The 23,164-nt window shown below is 41.4% G+C and overlaps 1 pseudogene; it reads left to right on the top strand.

Annotated features, from left to right (window-relative positions):
- The first annotated feature begins 7,594 nt into the window (after positions 1 to 7,594).
- Positions 7,595 to 22,990, top strand: LOC111886543 (oil body-associated protein 1A-like; annotated as a pseudogene).
- The last annotated feature ends 174 nt before the right edge of the window (positions 22,991 to 23,164 follow it).

The following is a 23,164-nucleotide window of genomic DNA, read 5'->3' as shown; positions in this document are numbered from 1 at the left end:
TTGGGATTTTTTTAGTTATAGTTTATCAGATTAACAAATCATAGGAGATTATCAATTTAGACACTTAATATTATTATATGGGCATATGAATTAGATGGTGGTTTGCTGGGCTTTGAGTATATACATCAAACGAATATTTGTATTGGAGGGGGATGCCGGCGTCCCTCCATTCCCTCCGCCACTGAATATGTATACGATAGAATAGGCCATGGCCATGGGCCTACACATAGTAGATACATCATATACATATAAATATGTTCAACGAATAATCGTTCGTTGCGCATAATACAATAATATATTTGAAATCTTTACAATTATACGTTTATTAAATATATCAATGACGTTGTTGTTAGCTCTTATATAATAAATATTTTGATAAGTTCGTATAAATATTTTTTGTTTTGAATTATATAATAATGTAGACATCTTTTAAGATTCTTTAATCTCAATTATCTCAATGACCCCTATCTGCGGGTTACTCATGAATAATAATAAATATAATATATGGTTTAATGATATTTATAATTGTTGCTATGATTAATTAATTTTAAAAAGTTCATTTGCTTAAAGTTTTAAAGGGATCGTATATAATAATGGTAATACAAAGATTCAAGCTGGGACTTACCATCCATCTATATTTCTACTATCTCTCAAGTACTAAGTTTATACCCTCAGTGGGTTTACCTGATCCTAAAAGACACACACATCAAATAATAGAAAGCTATAAGAGCTTAGTGATAACTAGCTCAACATACTCATATAATATCAACAATATTTAATCACATTATCAACATACAAATCAAATCCCATAGTGCCTTTCAAATTAACTCATCAATTACTCAGAAAATATGTATTCACTAAAACATGCCAAGCCTATGTGTCTCATCACAAAGGCTTACCATACTCAATAAAAAAAAACATACAAATATAGTATTATGACCACTCAGGTTACCAACACTCGGATAAGGTATTATGGTCACAAAGGTAACCATATCAATAAACAACATACATATATTGTTTACATATATGTGTAACACTATACATTTTAAAACAAAATTTTCATTTTTAAAATCACGTAGTCTCATGACATAGTTCACAAAACCCCAAATGACAATGTTTTCAAAAACACATATTTAGAGAATGTTTTAAACACAATCTAGTATCCATAAAATGTAACTCCGCTTCGTGTGTACAATCAAGTCGGCGCATTCCCATAATCATGAGAAGTACCTGAAACACATAACACATAAAACGGTAAGCACGAAGCTTAGTGAGTTCCCCAAAATACCACACACATCTCATTAGCCTCTCATGGCTATACTCAAAAAAGACCTTTTGGTCAATGTGTCTCAGTGGGACCCTTCGGTCCAACAACTCGGGTGGACCCTCTAGTCCTAACTCAGTAAGCTCGGGATAACACACAACATAAATCACAAAGACATAATGCAGGATATCACAATACTCAATATAAGCACATAAGACCCTCTGGTCACACATAAATTACCACTCTACGTAAGTATAGTGAGAAGACTCACCTCGTAAGCAAGCAAGGAACTAAATACCCCTCGAACAGTCTAAACCTCGCCTACATGTAATAAGCATCTCTAATTAACACTTAAAGATCACAACTCCAAATAAACTCATGTTAGTCCCTCTTTAACTCTTGGGATGGGTAAAAGACCATTTTACCCCTCCATGACCTCCACCCCTCAAGTTTGAACAAACCCAAAAGTGAACCAAAGTCAACACTTGAGTCAACAATCCATGTTGACCTAACTCGTCGAGTGCATCTATGCGACTCATCGAGTCCCTTTGGTTCCACAGAACTCTCATGATGGTCCAACTCAACTCACCGTGTCAACTCGCCGAGTTACAGTGTGTTCAGACTCGTCGGGAAAAACTTCAACCGACTCGTCAAGTCAACTCATCAATTCGCCGAGTCCCTTAAGTCAAATTCTCATTCAAACATTTTAAGGCAGAACTGATACCCCATACATTGAATCTATCTTCCTAAGACTTGAATATCACGTAAAGCTGAACGCTTTACGTGCATGCATGGCATATTAAGCTCATAATGCCAATACAAGCTCCAACAAGGGCTAGATACACAAGAGCTTCCCTCTAGCTTAATAATTCTCGGGTCTTTGGACTCATAAGGCTCCCTACAGTCTAGATCTGAGGTTTCAACCTCAAGCCATGCTCAAATGACTTAATGAAACAAGATGGATGAGAGAAAACCCTAAAAACCCCTAAACCAAGTTCTCATTAGGAAATGATCAAGATAGCTTCTTGTCACCTCCAACTAAAGCAAATCTCCGAGGAATATCTGGATCCAAAAGCCTCCTCTTGATACAAGATTTGATGCTTTCCACTTCTGCTCCAAAAGATCACGAAAATGCCCAAGACTAAATCTCTTTTCTCTCTTAGCTCACGCTAAGCGATTAGGGTTTCACACAGGGGAGTTGGGTGGCTGGTGAGGCGGAAATGAGGGCTTAAGGCCCTTTAAATATGATACAAACCCTGAGATTTAGGGTTTCCTCACACAACGCCAACTCGGCAAGTCGGCACTTTGACTCGTCGAGTTGGTCATTAAACCCATGTGGCCAATCCGACTTTAGTCGACGAGTCGAGCATACAACTCATCGAGTCACTCATTCAATCCCAAAAATGAATATATAAATATTATACCTGAGAGTCGGGATGTTACAATTCTCCCCCACTAGAATCAGGCTTCGCCCTCAAAGTCATACTATGGAAACAACTCAGGGTACTACTCGCGCATCTCGGACTCTGGCTCCCAAGTCCACTCGGATCCCTTGCGGTGCTCCCACTGCACCTTAACCAGTCTCACCTCTTTACTCCTTAGGATCTTAACTTTTCTATCCAAAATTTCCATCGGCTACTCAATGTAATTCAGGCTAGCATCCACCTGAATGTACTCCAAGGATACCACTACCATCTCATCGGCTACACACTTCCTCAACTGAGACACATGGAAGGTGTTATGAATCTGAATCAACTCTACAAGTAGCTCCAACCAGTATGCTACCTTCCCCACTCTGACAGACACTATGAAAGGAACGGTATATCTGGGACCCAACTTTCCCCATTTCCTGAATCGAATCACCCTTTTTCCACGGGGATAGCTTCAGGAGGACAAAATCTCTAACCTGAAACTTAGCTTGGATCACCGCCGGTCTGCGTAACTCTTATGGTGACATTTGCTGTCAGTAACCTCTGTCTAACCTTCTAAATCTGCTTAGTCATCTTGAGAACTATCTCAGTACTACCCATCACCCTCCGTCCTGCCTCCCCAATAGATGGGAGTCCAACACCTCCTCTCATATAAGAGCTCAAAGGGAGGCATACCAATACTGGAATGATGCTATTGTCATATGAAAACTCAGCTAAGGGAAAATAAGTATCCCAACTTCCTCCGAAGTCTATAACACATGCACACAACATGTCCTCCAGTGTCTGAATCGTCCACTCACTCTACCCGTCAGTCTGTGGGTGGTATGCGGTATTGAAGTACAATCGGGTACCCAAATCCTCATGAAACCTCTTCTAGAACCTGGAAGTAAAACGCACATCCCGATCTGACACTATCGAAGTCGGCACCCCATGTCGTGCCACCAGCTCTCTCACATAGATCTCGACCAATCTCTCTATAGAATATGTCACAACTAGAAATTTTTGTGCCTTGTAACTACAACACTTAAGCCAAATTATGAATCAAAGACATAAGAGCATGTATGATGCATACTCTATGACAACAAAATTTCAATCAAACACCCCATGCAAGCATTTCAAGTAGTCAATAAGCAATTGGAAACCCTGGAAGTTCTTGTTTAAGTCCATTTTGGACTAGGATTTCCTTATTGGGCCCAATGGACCAATAAGCTTCCAATTTGACCATCTTGGGCTTAGAACTCTTAAATGGGCTCTAATTGGACCCACTTCCATTTATTTCAATATTTTGGGCCATATTGGGCCTAGAATGAATTAAATTAATTATATGAACCCATTTGGGCCATAATTAACCTAATTTAGCCCTAATAGGTCATAAGACTCACAATTATGATTATTTGGACCAAACATCACTTAACATAACCATGAAAAAAAGGCTTAAGCATACAAGGCCCAAATTCTTTTCTCCTCCTCTCTAATTCTCGGCCCAAGCCCAAATAAAAGGGAGAGTTGACTTCTCATGGCCACCTCGTTTTTGCATTATGGTCTTCCATGCATCTTATCCCATGTTTCCATGGACACATCACCTCAAGACCTTTCTCTTCCCCTCTCTCTCTCTCTTGCTCTCGACGATTCAAAGCACACACACACACACATTTCTCTCACAAATCTCTCAAGGAAACTCCCTCCACTCTTCATCAAGATCTCGAAATATAGAAGGTTTTTCAAGAAGATATTTCCACAAATTCTTCATCTAAGGTAAGATCATGCTTGGATCTATGATCTAGATTCTTTGTTTTATAAAAAAAAACTCTTTCTAATCCATGCAAAAATCATGATCACTCTCTTAGAAACCCTCTAAGTTCGAAATCAACAAAGGAAGGCTTGTTAGGGCCGAAAACAACATCAAATTCCTTCCAATCTTCCTCAAAACCGAAACAACAACTCAAGGTGAGCTTCATACCCCCTTTCTTTCGGTTTTTATGAGTTTTTATGGGGGAGAATACAAGAAAATGTGTAGATCTATGAGTAAATGTATGCCTTGTGTGATTTTTAGGCTTGCATGTATGATTTTATGTGTTTTGTGATGATTATGTTAGCCAAAAAGTACCTAAAAACTGAGATCTATAACATGAGGAATGAAATAAACATAGCTTACACCATTTTATACTAATCAAGTGAAGAAAAATAGTTATTTTGGTTAGGAAGAACATATTTGGACATAAAACCCATTTTTGGGCTTAAATTGTCAAAAATACAAAACTAAGGGCCCAAAACGACAAATGATAATTTCTGGAGGTTGAAAAGGGTCCAAACAGTTTCTAATATAATTTTTCTGAATATCAACATTTTTGAGCGGTTTAAAATGTAAACTTTGAACATAATGGGCTAAAATGGGCTTTTCGGCCCAATAAGCCCCAATTTGCGAGATTTTTGAAATTGAGGGGCTGGAAATGCAACTTTCTGTAACACAGGGGATTACAAGTGCATTAAAACCAATTCAAAGGTCAAAAAGGTTTTTCAACTTAAAAAGGGATCAAAAATGCAAAAAATTTCCATTTTGGGCCAAAACTGTAAAGGTTGCAAAAATGGGGGTTCCAACGGAGGAAATTTCATTTTTGAAGGACTTAAGCTGTTTATCATGTAAATTTGGGCTGAAAATATCTTTTCAATAAGTTTTGATACTAAAGTGTCAAGAAAAATGGTTTAAGGACAAAAATGGAAATTCTTTTATATAAAGGACTAAAAGTCTAAATTTTATACAAGAAGGGTCATGAAAAGGTAAACTCTTACTTTTAAACAAATAAATCCCTTAAGATAAAATACGAGAACCACGACTACCGGCGAAACGTAATAACAAATACACTTTCAACACCAATATCGGTACCAAACGAATTGATTCTGTCTCGAATAAATAACAAATCAAAAATCAATAAATAATAGTACTTCAATAAACAAGCAAAATCTACGAGGAGTCAATATTCAATCTTTGGGCTCAAAAGTTTCAAATCGTGCTTGTTGGGCCTAGCTAGCCCAATAACATGATCTTTAGGTCCGAAGGGAATTGCTCTTACATGTTATTGGGCCTTCTATGACCTAATTCCATGTAAAAGGACTTTCAATAGCTCTATTGTGTTGTTGGACCCCAAGGGTCCATTGGTACTGCTAGCGAAGTCAAGAAGTCAAATGCGAGTCGGGCCAAGTGCCTTTCGCATTCCCGATATCCTTGAACGACTTATGGAAATAAAGGGGGCTTCGTACCCTCCTTTCTCCTCGGTTGTGGGGCTATGAGAAGTCAGGGTGGTTGGATTAAGTGAGTAGTACGGACGACGCCTAAGGGATCATTTGTATTTGGTAGTTATAAACTAGTCATTTTCATTAATGCGTGATTATAACGACTCACAACCCATAATTAATCCAATGTCACCTGGGTAATCATAAACAATCGTCGTATCGGTATAACAATAAATAAGACATGTAATTTTATGTATTGGGAAAACATCGGGTTTTCCCGGGAAGTTCAACACTTTTACCTATGTGATGTATACAAAATTTAACAATTATACACGTTTACAAAAATCGACAAGCATACTTACGGATCTTCACACTTTTTCTTATATACAATACTCTTTTCAGAAAATATCGGATTTTCTGGGTTTTCAACCTTCACAAAAATCTTTTTTTTTTCATAAACATTACTTATGAACTCACCAACATTTCATATGTTGACGTTTTTCCAAAATACTTGTATTCTCAGGTAATAGGTAAACCGAAGAATATGTATTCAGTGATGTCATGATGTTTTGTTTAAATTAGCATCGAACGATTTAAGTTATGGAAATGTAATGGTTAAAACAATATACTGAATGTAAACAATATTAGTTGTAATATTTCAATGCATGGTGATGAATGATTTTATGATTCATGTATAATCATTGTGATGGTATTCAATTAAGTCACAATATCCCTCGGACGTTTCCGCCGTCTGGTTCTGGGTTTTCAAACTTCAAAAAAATCATTTTTTTCATAAACATTACTTATGAACTCACCAACATTTCATATGTTGACGTTTTCCCAAAATACTTGTATTCTCAGGTAACAGGTAAACCGAAGAATATGTATTCAGTGATGTCATGGTGTTTTGTTTAAATTAGTATCGAACGGTTTAAGTTATGGAAATGTAATGTTTAAAACAATGTACTGAATGTAAACAATATCAGTTGTAATATTTCAATGCATGGTGATGAATGATGTTATGATTCATGTATAATCATTGTGATGGTATTCAATTAAGTCACAATAGCCTTCGGACGTTTCTGCCGTCTGGTTCGGGGATGTGACAGGTTGGTATCAGAGCTCTGTTTATAGTGAACTAGCATATCTAACCACACATTGATATGCAACTATAAACCTAAAGAGGGACTAACATAACTCTGAACAAAACAAGTAAAACATAACAATAAAACACCCTTGCTTGCATTAGGAACAAGAACATAATACCGAACCAAACAAGATAATGCTAGTATCTCGGTTAAGCCAGAACTGTTCTAGTCATATCAAGGAGTGGATGTAGCCTGATCAAATACATTCCCTCCAAGGTATAACTATCACACGTCCTGAGGAGATCGTGATAGCTAGGGAACCTAAAAACATACCCCTTTATCACCAAAAGAGAACATCCGTTTAGTTTGTACAATAGTTGTAGAGTCATAGGAGTAACGATAGTTTATACCTTCCCCCAGTCTTCATGGAGGGAGAGCAGCAGGGTATCCAGTTTCATCAAGTCCTAGTGGCTCACGAGATGCTTGAAGATGAACCAGAAGGGAATCAAGAGGGAGCACACAACGTCGGACCTGACGAATACACGGACACCGACTACGAGTTCGACGAGGCCGATGATGACATGGAGGAAGGACAAGACTCGGGCAAAGATCACGCCACGTCGTTTGTTAGCGAGGCGCAGCAGGACCACCCCGCCCCACCAGTGAATCCCGCAAGGGAGAATCGCTCCCCCGAAGCTGAGATTGCCGCCCTGCGGCAACAGTTGTTCACCATGGAAGCATGTGCAGTGCGAGCTGAGCATGAGAGGGATGAGGTCATTGGAGACATGGCGGAGATGGCTCAGTTGTTGGCTCAACACTTCGGCATATGATCTCACCCCCTATCTTAGGATACTCTGTGGAGTACTAGGGATAGCAGTATCAGTCTTTAGTACTATGTCATTAGGATCTATGCTATGTACCCCGACTCTATGTTTAAGTGACTACACTACTCATAGAGTCGTTATGCTGTCGAACTAATATCACTCATGTATGCTCTCACGAGCAAAATTTTCATGTATCAAATGCGGATAATATTAGTAAAAAATTTTATATGTTTTATTATGACATTTTAATCTGCTATGTGTTGCGAATCCATGATTGTATGCTAAATTGTAGAAGTACTTAAGTTTGTGCCATGCACCTAGTCTGTAGGATCACAACCTCACAGAAACCACATACACTCAACATCTTTCCGTTCCATGACAGAAAGATGCCTCGACGACCCACTCGCGGAAACCCTGGACCAACCCCACCCGAAGTTGACTCAACTGCATTCCAGGCAGCCGTATATGCTACGGTCACCGCAGCAATGTCACAAATTCACCAAGGGAACAACGGAGGAGTCAACGGACAAGGGGCCGGGAGTTCGAACAACGGAATGAATCAGGGACCCACCAAAACATGTTCCTACAAAGACTTCACAAACTCCAAACCATGAACCTTTAACGGCACCGGAGGAGTGATCACCCTCAAACGATGGATCGAGAAGGTGGAATTGGTGTTCGAGATATGCGATTGCCCTGAAGAGATGAAGGTGAAGTTTGCTGCATACACTTTTGTTGACCAAGCGCTCACTTGGTGGAACGGACACGTGGAAGCCATGACACTCCCCATAGCCAATTCCATGCCATGGACAGAAATGAAAGAAATGCTGATGGCCGAATACTGCCCTCGTGGTGAAATTCAGAAAATGGAGCAAGAGCTGTGGAACCTCACTATCCGGAATGCTGTATAGATGCCTACATATCAAGGTTTAGCGAATTGTCTCTGTTATGTCCTGGCATGATCACCTCAGAAGGAAAGAAGATCGAGCGATTCATCTGGGGACTAACCTCCCCGATCCAAGGAAACGTGATAGCTGCAAATCCCGAAACTTTCGACAGTGCTAAGAGATTGGCCAAGAAGCTGTATGACCACAACAACAACAAGGGTGAGAAGCCAGCGAAGACCGAAGCCAAGAAGGAAAATGATAGAAAGAAGGGGAAGAACAATAAGAGAAAGGGGTGTCAAGGCTCCAAAACTTCCAAGAAGCAGCAGACAGTGGCGGTTAATGCTGCAATCGTGCAAGTTTCGTCCACACCACATGCTCCAGCCTCAACTGCTCCTAGACCTTATTCTGGTAATCTTCCCAAGTGCAACAAGTGCGGTCTCCATCACAATGGAGAATGCAGGGAAATGCAGTGCACCAGTTGCAATCGGAAGGGACACACGGCAAGGTACTGCAGGACTTACCCTCCTCAGAATCAACAACAGGGAAGCAACAACAACAACAACCGCAACAACAACAACAACACCAACACCGGTGGCAACAATGCAGGACCTAGCCACACTTGCTATGGGTGTGGAAGGACTGGGCATTTCCGTCGAGATTGCCCTAACAACAACAATCCCGGAAATGGAGGAATAGGAAGGGTGCTGACCATGGGTCAGGGGGAGGCGATTCAGGATCCCGCTGTTGTTACCGGTACGTTTCCCCTAAACCAGACTTATGCGTGCATCCTATTTGACACCGGAGCAGAGCGAAGCTTTGTGAGCAATAAGTTTAAACATTTATTAAAACAACAACCCCAGAAGCTCAATGAAACCTTTATGGTGGAAATGGCCAATGGGAAAACCGAATCCACTGGGGAAATCTAGATCGGATGTACCCTAACCCTGAATCAACACGTCTTTCGAATAGACTTAATGCCTGTTTCCATTAGGAGTTTCGATGTGATTATTGGCATGTACTGGTTAAGCCCCCACCATGCTGAAATTATGTGTCACGAGAAGGCCGTTCGCCTTTACCTTCCCAATCACGAAACCTTAGTTATGTACGGAGACAAACCTAGCACGAGCCTTTGCCTCATCTCGTGCATCCAGGTACAGAAGCATCTACGAAAGAACGATTTGACGTTCTTGGCTCACATAGTGGATAAAACCAAGGAAGAGGTTAACATTCAAGACATTCCGGTAGCACGTGAATTCGCAGACGTATTTCTTGAAGATCTTCGTGGAGTACCCCCAGAGAGACAAGTTGAGTTCCAAACTGATCTCGTTCCAGGAGCAACCCCTCTCGCTAAATCGCCTTACCGGCTAGCTCCCGCTGAAATGCAGGAATTGTCCAGCCAACTCAGCGAACTCCTGAGCAAGGGATTCATCCGACCCAGCTACTCGCCATGGGGAGCTCCAGTCCTCTTTGTCAAAAAGAAGGACGGATCTTTTAGAATGTGCATCGATTATAGAGAGCTAAACAAACTCACTGTCAAAAATCGCTATCCACTCCCACGAATCGACGATCTATTTGACCAGCTCCAAGGAGCTAGTTACTTCTCTAAGATAGATCTATGGTCCGGGTACCATCAGCTCAAGGTCTGGGAAGAGGATATCCCCAAAACCGTTTTTCGAACTCATTACGGACATTATGAATTTTTCGTAATGCCCTTCAGTCTAACAAATCCCCCTGCCGCATTTATGGACCTGATGAACTGAATCTGTCGACCATTCCTCGACAACTTTGTTATCGTCTTCATTGACGACATTCTAGTCTATTCCTGAAGCGAAGAAGAGCATGGCCAACATCTCCGACAAATCCTGGAAACCCTGCGAACGAAAAAGCTATACGCAAAACTCTTCAAGTGTGAGTTCTGGCTCCGTAGCATGAACTTCCTAGGGCATGTTGTTAGTCGGGAAGGAATTCATGTGGATCCTTCTAAGGTCAAAGCCGTTGAAGGATGGGCAGTCCCAACGACACCCACAGAAATTCGCCAATTCTTAGGCCTAGCAGGCTACTATAGGAGGTTCATTCAAAACTTCTCTAACATTGCCAAGCCACTTACCTTGCTTAAACAAAAGGGCGTACCATTAAAATGGAAGGACAAACAAGAAGTTGCATTCCAAACCCTGAAGCAAGCCCTCTACAGTGCCCCGGTACTATCTCTACCAGAGGGAACGGAAGATTTCGTGGTCTACTGTGACGCGTCAAATCAGGGTTTAGGTTGCGTTCTCATGCAGCATGGAAGAGTGATAGCTTACGCATCCCGCCAACTAAAGACACACGAAGTGAATTATACGACCCATGACCTAGAATTGGGAGCAGTGGTCATTGCTCTGAAGATTTGGAGGCATTACCTTTATGGTACGAAGTGCACCATCTTCACGGACCACAAGAGTCTCCAGCACATCTTGAATCAGAAAGAGCTGAATATGAGGCAACGAAGATGGGTTGAATTATTAAATGATTACGAGTGCGAAATCAAGTACCACCCAGGCAAGGCCAACGTGGTAGCTGATGCCTTGAGCCGGAAGGAGTACTCTAATCGTCGTGCGAAAAATCTCTCAATAACCATCCAATCTCACCTAACCACTCAGATCGGGGTAGCTCAGTCAGATGCCATGAAGACGGAAAACAGAGCAATCGAAGCATTACGCGGATTGGAGAAGAATTTAGAGGTAAAAGAGGACGGAGTACACTATTTCATGAACCGTGTTTGGGTCCCTAAAATCGGAGGATTTAGGGAGGTAGTCATGGATGAAGCTTACAATACGCGATACTCCGTCCATCCAGGTTCGGACAAGATGTACTTGGATATTAAACAACATTATTGGTGGCCTAACATGAAGGCATAAATTGCCACCTATGTCAGCAAATGCCTTACTTGCGCCAAAGTAAAGGTGGACTACCAGAAGCCCTCGGCGTTATTACAACAACCGGTGATCCCCGAGTGGAAATGAGAAGGGATTTGCATGGACTTTGTGACCAAGCTAGCCAAGACGTCGGACGGAGTAGACACTATATGGGTAATAGTTGACCGACTGACGAAATTCGCCCATTTCCTGCCAATAAAAGAATCCTACATGATGGAGAGACTGACACGATTATACATTCGAGAAATCGTGAGACTTCACGGAGTACCAGTGTCTATCATCTCAGATAGAGACAGTAGATTCACTTCACGTTTTTGGCAATCACTTCATAAAGCACTTGGAACCCGTCTCGACATGAGCGCCGCTTATCACCCACAAACGGACGGTCAAAGCGAACGAACCATCCAGACGCTCGAAGACATGCTTCGCGCATGTGTGATAGACTTTGGGAAGTCTTGGGATACCCACTTACCCTTAGTTGAATTCTCGTATAACAACAGTTATCATTCGAGCTTCAAAGTCGCTCCTTTTGAAGCACTATATGGACGTAAGTGTAGATCACCGTTGTGTTGGGCTGAGGTGGGCGACACCCAGCTAGCAAAGAAACTGGCATCGGACAAGGTGTTAATGGGACGAGAGATCATATGTGAAACCACGGAAAAGATAGTTCAAATCAGAGCTTGACTACAAGCATCACGCGACCGACAAAAGAGCTACGCTGATAAATGGCGAAAGCCCTTAGAGTTTCAGGTCGGGGATCGAGTGCTGTAAAAAGTTTCACCTTGGAAAGGGGTCATTCGTTTCGGAAAACGGGGAAAAATGAACCCACGATACATAGGACCTTTTGAGATCGTTGCCCGAATAGGTCCAGTGGCGTACAAACTACAGCTACCCAGCCCGCTGAGCTAAGCAGTGTACACCCCGTGTTACATGTTTCCAATCTAAAGAAGTGCCTATCAGATGAAACTCCCGTCATTCCCCTTGACGAGATTGAAATCAACGAGAATCTCCTGTTCATTGATGAACCATTCGAAATCATGGACAAGGAGGTGAAGCGTACTAAACAAAGTCGCATCCCGATCGTGAAAGTGCGGTGGAACGCGAAGCGTGGGCCAGAATTCACATGGGAACGCAAAGACCAAACGAAGCAAAAGTACCCTCACCTATTCTAGCATTCTCAAATCTAGCTTTCAAAAGAATTTCGGGACGAAATTCCCTCTAACGGGGGGATGATATCACAACTAGAAATTTTTGTGCCTTGTAACTACAACACTTAAGCCAAATTATGAATCAAAGACATAAGAGCATGTATGATGCATACTTTATGACAACAAAATTTCAATCAAACACCCCATGCAAGCATTTCAAGTAGTCAATAAGCAATTGGAAACCCTAAAAGTTCTTGTTTAAGTCCATTTTGGACTAGGATTTCCTTATTGGGCCCAATGGACCAATAAGCTTCCAATTTGACCATCTTGGGCTTAGAACTCTTAAATGGGCTCTAATTGGACCCACTTCCATTTATTTCAATATTTTGGGCCATATTGGGCCTAGAATGAATTAAATTAATTATATGAACCCTTTTGGGCCATAATTAACCTAATTTAGCCCTAATAGGTCATAAGACTCACAATTATGATTATTTGGACCAAACATCACTTAACATAACCATGAAAAAAAGGCTTAAGCATACAAGGCCCAAATTCTTTTCTCCTCCTCTCTAATTCTCGGTCCAAGCCCAAATAAAAGGGAGAGTTGACTTCTCATGGCCACCTCATTTTTACATTATGGTCTTCCATGCATCTTATCCCATGTTTCCATGCACACATCACCTCGAGACCTTTCTCTTCCTCTCTCTCTCTCTCTCTTGCTCTCGGCCGATTCAAAGCACACACACACACACATTTCTCTCATAAATCTCTCAAGGAAACTCCCTCCACTCTTCATCAAGATCTCGAAATACAGAAGGTTTTTCAAGAAGATATTTCCACAAATTCTTCATCTAAGGTAAGATCATGCTTGGATCTATGATCTAGATTCTTTGTTTTATCAAAAATCTCTTTCTAATCCATGCAAAAATCATGATCACTCTCTTAGAAACCCTCTAAGTTCGAAATCAACAAAGGAAGGCTTGTTAGGGCCGAAAACAACATCAAACTCCTTCCAATCTTCCTCAAAACCGAAACAACAACTCAAGGTGAGCTTCATACCCCCCTTTCTTTCGGTTTTTATGAGTTTTTATGGGGGAGAATACAAGAAAATGTGTAGATATATGAGTAAATGTATGCCTTGTGTGATTCTTATGCTTGCATGTATGATTTTATGTGTTTGTTGATGATTATGTTAACCAAAAAGTACCTAAAAACCGAGATCTATAACATGAGGAATGAAATAAACATAGCTTACACCATTTTATACTAATCAAGTCAAGAAAAATAGTTCTTTTGGTTAGGAAGAACATATTTGGACATAAAACCCATTTTTGGGCTTAAATTGTCAAAAATACAAAACTAAGGGCCCAAAACGACAAATGATAATTTCTGGAGGTTGAAAAGGGTCCAAATAGTTTCTAATATAATTTTTCTGAATATCAATATTTTTGAGGGGTTTAAAATGTAACCTTTGAACATAATGGGCTAAAATGGGCTTTTCAGCCCAATAAGCCCCAATTTGCGAGATTTTTGAAATTGAGGGGCTAGAAATGCAACTTTCTGTAAAACAGGGTATTACAAGTGTATTAAAACCAATTTAAAGGTCAAAAAGGTTTTTCAAATTAAAAAGGGATCAAAAATGCAAAAATTTTCCATTTTGGGCCAAAACTGTAAAGGTTGCAAAAATGGGGGTTCCAACGGAGGAAATTTCATTTTTGAAGGACTTAAGCTGTTTATCATGTAAATTTGGGCTGAAAATGTCTTTTCAATAAGTTTTGATACTAAAGTGTCAAGAAAAATGGTTTAAGGACAAAAATGGAAATTCTTTTATATAAAGGACTAAAAGTGTAAATTTTATACAAGAAGGGTCGTGAAAAGGTAAACTCTTACTTTTAAACAAATAAATCCCTTAAGATAAAATACGAGAACCACGACTACCGGCGAAACGTAATAACAAATACACTTTCAACACCAATATCATTACCAAACGAATTGATTCGGTCTCGAATCAATAACAAATCAAAAATCAATAAATAATAGTACTTCAATAAACAAGCAAAATCTACGAGGAGTCAATATTCAATCTTTGGGCTCAAAGGTTTCAAATCGTGCTTGTTGGGCCTAGCTAGCCCAATAACATGATCTTTAGGCCCGAAGGGAATCACGCTTACATGTTATTGGGCCTTCTATGACCTAATTCCATGTAAAAGGACTTTCAATAGCTCTGTTGTGTTGTTGGGCCCCAAGGGTCCATTGGTACTGCTAGCGAAGTCGAGAAGTCAAATGCGAGTCGGGCCAAGTGCCTTTCGCATTCCCGATAGCCTTGAACGACTTATGGAAATAAAGGGGGCTTCGTACCCTCCTTTCTCCTCGGTTGTGGGGCTATGAGAAGTCAGGGTGGTTGGATTAAGTGAGTAGTACGGACGACGCCTAAGGGATCATTTGTATTTGGTACTTATAAACTAGTCATTTTCATTAATGCGTGATTATAACGACTCACAACCCATAATTAATCCAATGTCACCTGGGTAATCATAAACAATCGTCGTATCGGTATAACAATAAATAAGACATGTAATTTTATGTATTGGGAAAACATCGGGTTTTCCCGGGAAGTTCAACACTTTTACCTATGTGATGTATACAAAGTTTAACAATTATACACGTTTACAAAAATCGACAAGCATACTTACGGATCTTCACACTTTTTCTTATATACAATACTCTTTTCAGAAAATATCGGATTTTCTGGGTTTTCAACCTTCACAAAAATCTTTTTTTTTTCATAAACATTACTTATGAACTCACCAACATTTCATATGTTGACGTTTTTCCAAAATACTTGTATTCTTAGGTAATAGGTAAACCGAAGAATATGTATTCAGTGATGTCATGATGTTTTGTTTAAATTAGCATCGAACGATTTAAGTTATGGAAATGTAATGGTTAAAACAATGTACTGAATGTAAACAATATCAGTTGTAATATTTCAATGCATGGTGATGAATGATTTGATGATTCATGTATAATCATTGTGATGGTATTCAATTAAGTCACAATATCCCTCGGACGTTTCCGCCGTCTGGTTCGGGGGTGTGACAGAATAGGTCTCACTGATAGCAAGAAAGTGAGCGCTCTTCGTCAGCTGGTCCACAATCACCATATTGCATCGACCTCGCGCGGTTCTCGATTATTTAGTAATAAAATCCATGTAAATATGTTCCCACGTCCACTAGGGAATCTCTAGAGGCTGTAACGGGCCATGTGGACGCTAGTGCTTCGCCTTAACCCGGTGACAGGTCAAGCGCCTCTAAACTACCCATGCCACATCCCTCTTCATACAGGGCCACCAGTAATCTCTCTTCAGATCCAAATGCATATTAGTGACTCCTAGATGGATCGAGAATCTCGATCTATGTGCCTCCTCCATCAATACACACCGAGATCCACCTGTATAGGGCACCCAAATCAGCCCTCAAAAAGTCATAAGCCCCCGACTATCCGTCTTAAACTCGGAAACCTGTCTGATTACTCGCTCCCTCTTGAGGTTCTCAGGCTTCACCGCCCCCACCTGAGCTTTTCGGATGGTATCTAGGACTGGAGTCATCACCGTCATCCTCATACACATGTATCGAATCGGAGCACTCTCTTCTCTGCGGCTCAAGGCATCGACTACCATATTAGCCTTGCCAGAGTGATATAAGATATTGCAGTCGTAGTCCTTCACTACATCCAACCACCCCTTTTGTCTTATATTCAGGTTAGGCTGATCCATGAGGTACTTAACACTCTTGTGGTCCGTGTATACAGTACACCGAACTCCATATAGATAATGAAGCTAGATCTTGAGGGAGAAAACCACCGCCCCCAGCTCCAAATCGTGGTTGGGATGCCTCGTCTCGTGAGGCTTCAACTACCTCGATGGATAAGCTATCACATTCCCTCTCTACATCAACACCGCACCCAGTCCTGATATAGATGCATCACAGTAAACTACAAAGTCCTCCACTCCCTCGAGAAGGGCTAACACTGGAGCTTCGCACAATCTCTGGCGAAGAGTCTCAAATGAGGCCTGCTGCTCGGGCCCCCAGGAAAAAGTAACACACTTCCAGGTCAATTTGGTGAGAGGAACAACGATCTTGGAGAAATATCTGATAAATCTACAATAGTAGCCGGTCAGACCCAAAAACTCTTGATCTCAGATGGGCATCTCGGCACCTCCTATCTCATAATTGCCCCAATCTTTCCCGGGTCGACCAATATCCCATTCTGATTAATGAGGTGCCCTAGGAACTGGACCTCTCATAACCAGAAATTGCACTTGGAGAATGTGGCATAAATCCTCTCCAACCTCAATACTCCAAGAATCTCTCTAAGGTGCTCCACATGCTGCTATCTGGTTCTTGAATACACCAAAATATCGTCGATGAACACGATCATTGATCGATCCAACATAGGCCTACACACCTGGTTTATTAGGTCCATGAACGTAGCCGGTGCATTGGTGAGCCCGAAAGGCATCACCACAAACTCATAGTGCCCATAACGAGTCCTAAAGGCCATATTCTGAGTATCCTCCTCGCAAACTCTCATATGATGATATCAATATCTCAAATAAATCTTGGAGAACCAAGATGCCCCCTACAACTGATCGACTAAACCGTCGATCCTTGGAAGTGGATACTGGTTATTGATCGTCAGCTTGTTCAACTCCCGGTAATCAATGCACATCTGGTGTGAACCATCCTTTTTCTTGACAAAAAGGATTGGAGCTCCCCACAGTAAGCTACTCGGTTTGATTAACCCCTTCCCCAGCAGCTCCTGGAGCTGTGAGGATAATTCCTGCATCTTTGGTGGCGCAATTCGATAAGGTGTGTAGGCAATAGGCGCCACACCCGAAACCAAATCAATCCGTAACTACACCTGCCTCTCGGGAGGCACTCCCGGCAACTCCTCGGGAAAAACATCTGGAAACTCGCAGAATATCGGAACCTCAAAGATAGAACTCGGCCACCCTGTAGCAACCCACATATCCATCACATACGCCAAAAAGCCCACACAACCCTGGTGTAGACTCTGTCTTGCTCTGGCAACAGAGCAGAAAGATGATCCAGATCTGGTACCCTCCCCATACACCGTAAGCACTCCTCCACTAGGTTATTGTATAGTCACCAATTAACGCTCGTAGTCGATCACAGCTCCAAAACGGCTCAACCAATCTATGCCCACGATGACACAGACATCACCCATCGCTATCGGCACAAGATTTATCGGAAACTCGACACCAAAAATCTGTAACACACATCCTTGGAATACATCAGTAGCAAAAACCGCATGCTCGTTGGCTATAGAAACCCTCAGAGGTCAATTCAACGACTAAAAGCTAAAGACACAAAGGATTGAATCGCACCCGTGTCAAATAACACCAAAGCAAGTACAAAACTCATAAGAAAAGTACCTATAAATAGTACAAAATAAGCACAACAAATCTCAAAATAATATAAATAAGGAAATACGTACCAACCACGAAATCAGGTGTTGCGCGAACTTCCTCCATTGTTAGCTGAAAAGCTCTCCTACGAGCCTTCGGAGCCTCGGCCTTCACTGGCCGACTATCAGTAGCATGCAAAGCAGCAGGAGTGGAACCTGGGCTCATCCTTGAACAAGTTGAGGGCACTCGTCCTTCCGATGGCCGGTATGGTTGCAGTGAAAGCAAAGTGCAAAACCCCTTAGGGCAATCCTTCGCCTTGTGCCCCTCTTTGCCATATTTCTAGCAAATGCTCGCCCGACAAGATCCCTTGTGACTCTTGCCACAAGTGCGACCCTTCTTGCCCATCTCTCACATCAGTGGGCTTTGCTCGCTTCGTCGCCAGCTGTGACTGTATTGGTCTCCGGTCTCTCCCCTGGGACTCCCCCTCCTCCGTGGCCTGTAACTCTAGCTCAATCTCTCTCCGTCAGTCATTAGTCTGCAACTCGGCCAATGTCCGGTAAGACGAGTTTTCCACGAACTCCCGTATATCCCTCCTCAGTATGCTCAGATATCGGCTCACACGTGCCTGCTCGGTAGACATGTGCTCAGGGCAAAACGGTGCCCTCTCATGGAACATCCTCGAAATCTCAGTTATAGTTTCTATCTTCTGCTTGAGAGACAGAAACTCCTAGGCTAACCGTTCCCTCTCCACCTGGGGAACATACTTGTCTCGGAAAAACTGCATAAACCTCTCCCATGACACTGCAGCATGATCTGCAGGGGTAAAGCTGGCTGTCACAAACTTCCACCAGTCCTTTGCTCCCAAGCGAAGCTGGTTTAGCACAAACCGAACTATGAAATGTTATGGACATAAAAAAGTGTGAAAATATCCCTCGATGTCGGAGATCCATCTCATATTAGCGATCGGATCTCGTGTCCCATCAAACTCTGCTGGCTTCATGTTGCTAAATTCCCGGAACAACAACGTGTCACCTCCCTGTGGCCTAGCAGCGGCAACAGCCGTGGTAGCTGCAGCAACATCAACCTCAATAATAGCGGCAAACCGCTCATCAAATGTATCGATCAGGGTGGTCTTAATAGACCCAAAAATATCCAGTATCGCCTCTCTAATGGCTACGTACAACTCCTCATAGATGATCCTACGGATCTCCTCGTCACCAGCACCACTGCTCTCGGGGGTGTGGCGTGTACCCACCATAATGTCTCTGAAACACAACATGAAAATCATCAGAGACTCGCTCGAGAAAACTCACACTCAATTTCCCGCCCCTACCTACTCCTTAATACCCTAAAGATTCTTACTTGAGCTGCATACAGATCCGATGCTTTCAGTAGTACGGGCCCAATACTACCTTCCACACCAACCTGTAGTCACCTTAAGTCCTCCTCCCTAGGATTCCAATTCACAAGTACTCTATCTTTCACGGATATTAGGCTACTCTCTCTGTAGACTCCTCATATACTCATCTAGATATCTCTCCTAGATTAACCCTCGACTCAGAACACTTTTTAAGTGATTCCTGCTAGATATTCCTACTCAGCACATACTCAAGGCAACCACAGATAGCAACAATTCCTAGGCTAATGCATCACAAATCAGGCAACTCTAGCCCTAAATATGAAATAGCTAACCTATCCTCTAGCATGCATCCCTAACATCTTATAAATATCTCATAACACAAATAATTAAGGGTATTTTGGGATATCACCGTTCAGGCTCTGGCAGATTGTACACACTGCTCCAACTCGGATTTCTCTTAAAAATCTTACTAATTTTTTAGAAAAATGATTTCTTTTGAAAATTTTCCTCAAATCCTCGGTTTGAGACCAGACACACCCGAAGGTATATCCGAATCCCTCAAACCAAGGCTCTAATACCAACTTGTAACACCGTAAGTTTTCAAACAAATTTTTGATTTTAAACATCACGTATTCTAATGACATAGTTCAAAAAACCCCAAATGAAAATGTTCTCAAAAACACATATTTAGAAAATGTTTAAAACACAATCCAGGATCCAGAAAATGTAACTCCGCTTTGTGTATACAATCAAGCGGGCGCCTTCCTGTAATCCTGAGAAGTACCTGAAACACATAACACATAACACGGTAAGCACGAAGCTTAGTGAGTTTCCCAAAATACCACACACATCTCTTTATCCTCTCATGGCTCTACGCAAATAAGACCATCCGGTCAATGTGTCTCAGTGGGACCCTCCGATCCCACAACTCGGGTGGACTCTCTGGTCCTAACTCCGTGCTCAACATAATACACATCATAAATCACAAAGACATAATGCAAGATATCACAATACTCAATATAAGCACATAAGACCCTCTGGTCACACATAAATTACCACTCTAGGTAAGTATAGTGAGAAGACTCACCTCGTAAGCAAGTAAGGAACTGAATACCCCGCCTACATGTAAAAAGCATCTCAAATTAACACTTAATATCACAACTCTAAGAAAACTCATGTTAGTCCCTCTTTAACTCTTGATATGGGTAAAAGTCCATTTTACCCCTCCATGACCTCCTCCCCTCATGTTTGACCAAACCCTAAAGTCAATAGAAGTCAACACTCGAGTCAACATTCCATGCTGACCCAACTCGTCGAGTGCATCTATGAGACTCGTCGAGTCCCTTCGGTTCCTCAAAATCCTCATGAAGGTCCAACTCAACTCACCGAGTTGACCTGTCAACTCGTCGAGTTACAGTGTGTTCAGACTCATCAGGACAAACTTCAACCGACTCGTCGAGTCAGCTCATCGACTCGCCGAGTCCCTTAAGTTGAATTATCATTCATACGTTTTAAGGCAGAACTGATACCCTATACTCCGGATCTATCTTCCTAAGGCTAGAATATCACGTAAAGTTGCAAGCTTTAGGTGCATGCATGGCATATTAGGCTCATAATGCCAATACAAGCTCCAACAAGGGCTAGATACACAAGAGCTTGCCTCCAGCTCAATAAAGCTTGGGTCTTTAGACTCATAAGTCTCCCTACAATCCAGATCTGAGGAATGTCTGGATCCAAAATCCTCCTCTTGATCCAAGCTTTGATGCTCTCTATTTCTCCTACGAAAGATCACAAAAATGCCCAAAATTAACTCTCTTTTCTCTTTTAGCTCACTCCAAACGATTAGGGTTTCACACAGGGGAGTTAGGTGGCTGGCGACGCGGAAATGAGGGCTTAAGGCCCTTTAAATAGGACACAAACCCGAAGATTTAGGGTTTCGTCACATAGTGCCACTCGGCGATTCAGCACTCTAACTCGTCAAGTTGGTCATTAAACCCATGTGGCCAATCCGACTCTACTCGACAAGTCGGTCATACAACTCGTTGAGTCACTCATTTAATCCCAAAAATAAATATATAAATATTATACCTGAGAGTCGGGATGTTACAATATGTTTTTTTTAATATAACAATAAAGTTGTTAAATTTGATATAATAATTCGTATAATAAATTAATATAATATAATGATTATTTTGAATTATATGAAAATATATACATCTATTATAACTGCATAATATCAACCGTTTGAATAACTTTTACCCACAAGTTACTTATGAATAAAATTAAATATAATATACAGTTTAATGTTATTTATAGTTCACTACAAGAAAAAGACCCTTTCACGACGCTCACTGATTTATGTTACGCAAAAGAGAGTGACAATAAAAACATGTCGTCTGTTCAAAAAATTTGAGGATTTAGGTCACGCATTATTGCGTGCCCTTAAATTAGTGTCTAATGTAAAAAAAAAATAAAAACACGGAGGGCACATTATCTAAAACATGCGTCCTCTGTGATTGTCTCTTTATGATTTTTACTAAAACGCGCGTTCTTGAAAGGGGGAAATGAAATCCCCTCAAAATTCTTAAAATTTTTAATACCCCGCTTCAAGATCCCCTTCGTTCTATTCTTCCCTTTTCTCTGCAAACCCTAATCACGATACCATCTCTGTTGTATACCTCAACAATTCATATATCATAAAATCATTGGGATAATTTCTAGGGCTTTTTAAAACACTCATTCGACTCTTTTCTCTCCCGCCTCCCCTGTCTATCTATTTTGTGCTCTGATATCCCCCTTCCATTTATGCCACCGTCTCTGTCGCCATCAAAACGAGGATATGAGACAGTGCTTGATCCACGATCGTCTAGTCATCGATGCCCGGTTAATAGGAGTTGAAAACATCATAACATAAAAATTGTTCTTAACCTTGCCGGACTCAGAAAAGCCGATGTGGCACATCCACATGTATGAGGTGAAGAGCGACGTCCTTTTCCTTCCCGGCGTCATTGGTCCGGTTGAGCGGCAAGATCGGGAGAAAGCGCCGAAAACTTACGGGAAGACGATTCACTTTTTTGGCAGGTGGATAGAGGCGATCAACTTCCCCTAGGTCTCCCACAGGTAATGATGGCTCTAATTCGTGATGGCTTTACCCTAATCTCGCTAAAGGTACAATTTACATTTCCTGATTTCCGCCATTTTTGATCACCTGCAACTTATGTAGAAACTCTATCGATCGATTATTATTACATATTTGGAGTCTCGCTATGGTGTTTTGTTCAAAAAGGAAAGGGATAACAGAGCGTATATGGAAGGTTTATCCCAAGGAATTCACTCAAAAGCACACGTTGATGGAGTTGGACTCAAAACTATTGTACGAGATATCAATTTGCATTGCTTGGAGACCTAGCAAGGGTAATTTGGGAATATAGTCATCCAATTTCATTACGCCTAGTTGTTAACAATGGTTTATGTTAACTATATATTAAATTTTTTTTGGTGTTTTTTGTTTAGTAGGTTTGTCCAACTCATTTGCACCCACGCCTAGCTGAGTTTCTTGAGGTTGCTGCTAAGTAACTGGTAT

This window comes from Lactuca sativa, chromosome 4 (genome assembly GCF_002870075.4).
Source record: "Lactuca sativa cultivar Salinas chromosome 4, Lsat_Salinas_v11, whole genome shotgun sequence".
Taxonomy (NCBI): domain Eukaryota; kingdom Viridiplantae; phylum Streptophyta; class Magnoliopsida; order Asterales; family Asteraceae; genus Lactuca; species Lactuca sativa.
Note: the sequence above shows the minus strand (reverse complement) of the source record. Positions and strands in the feature narration are given on the sequence as shown.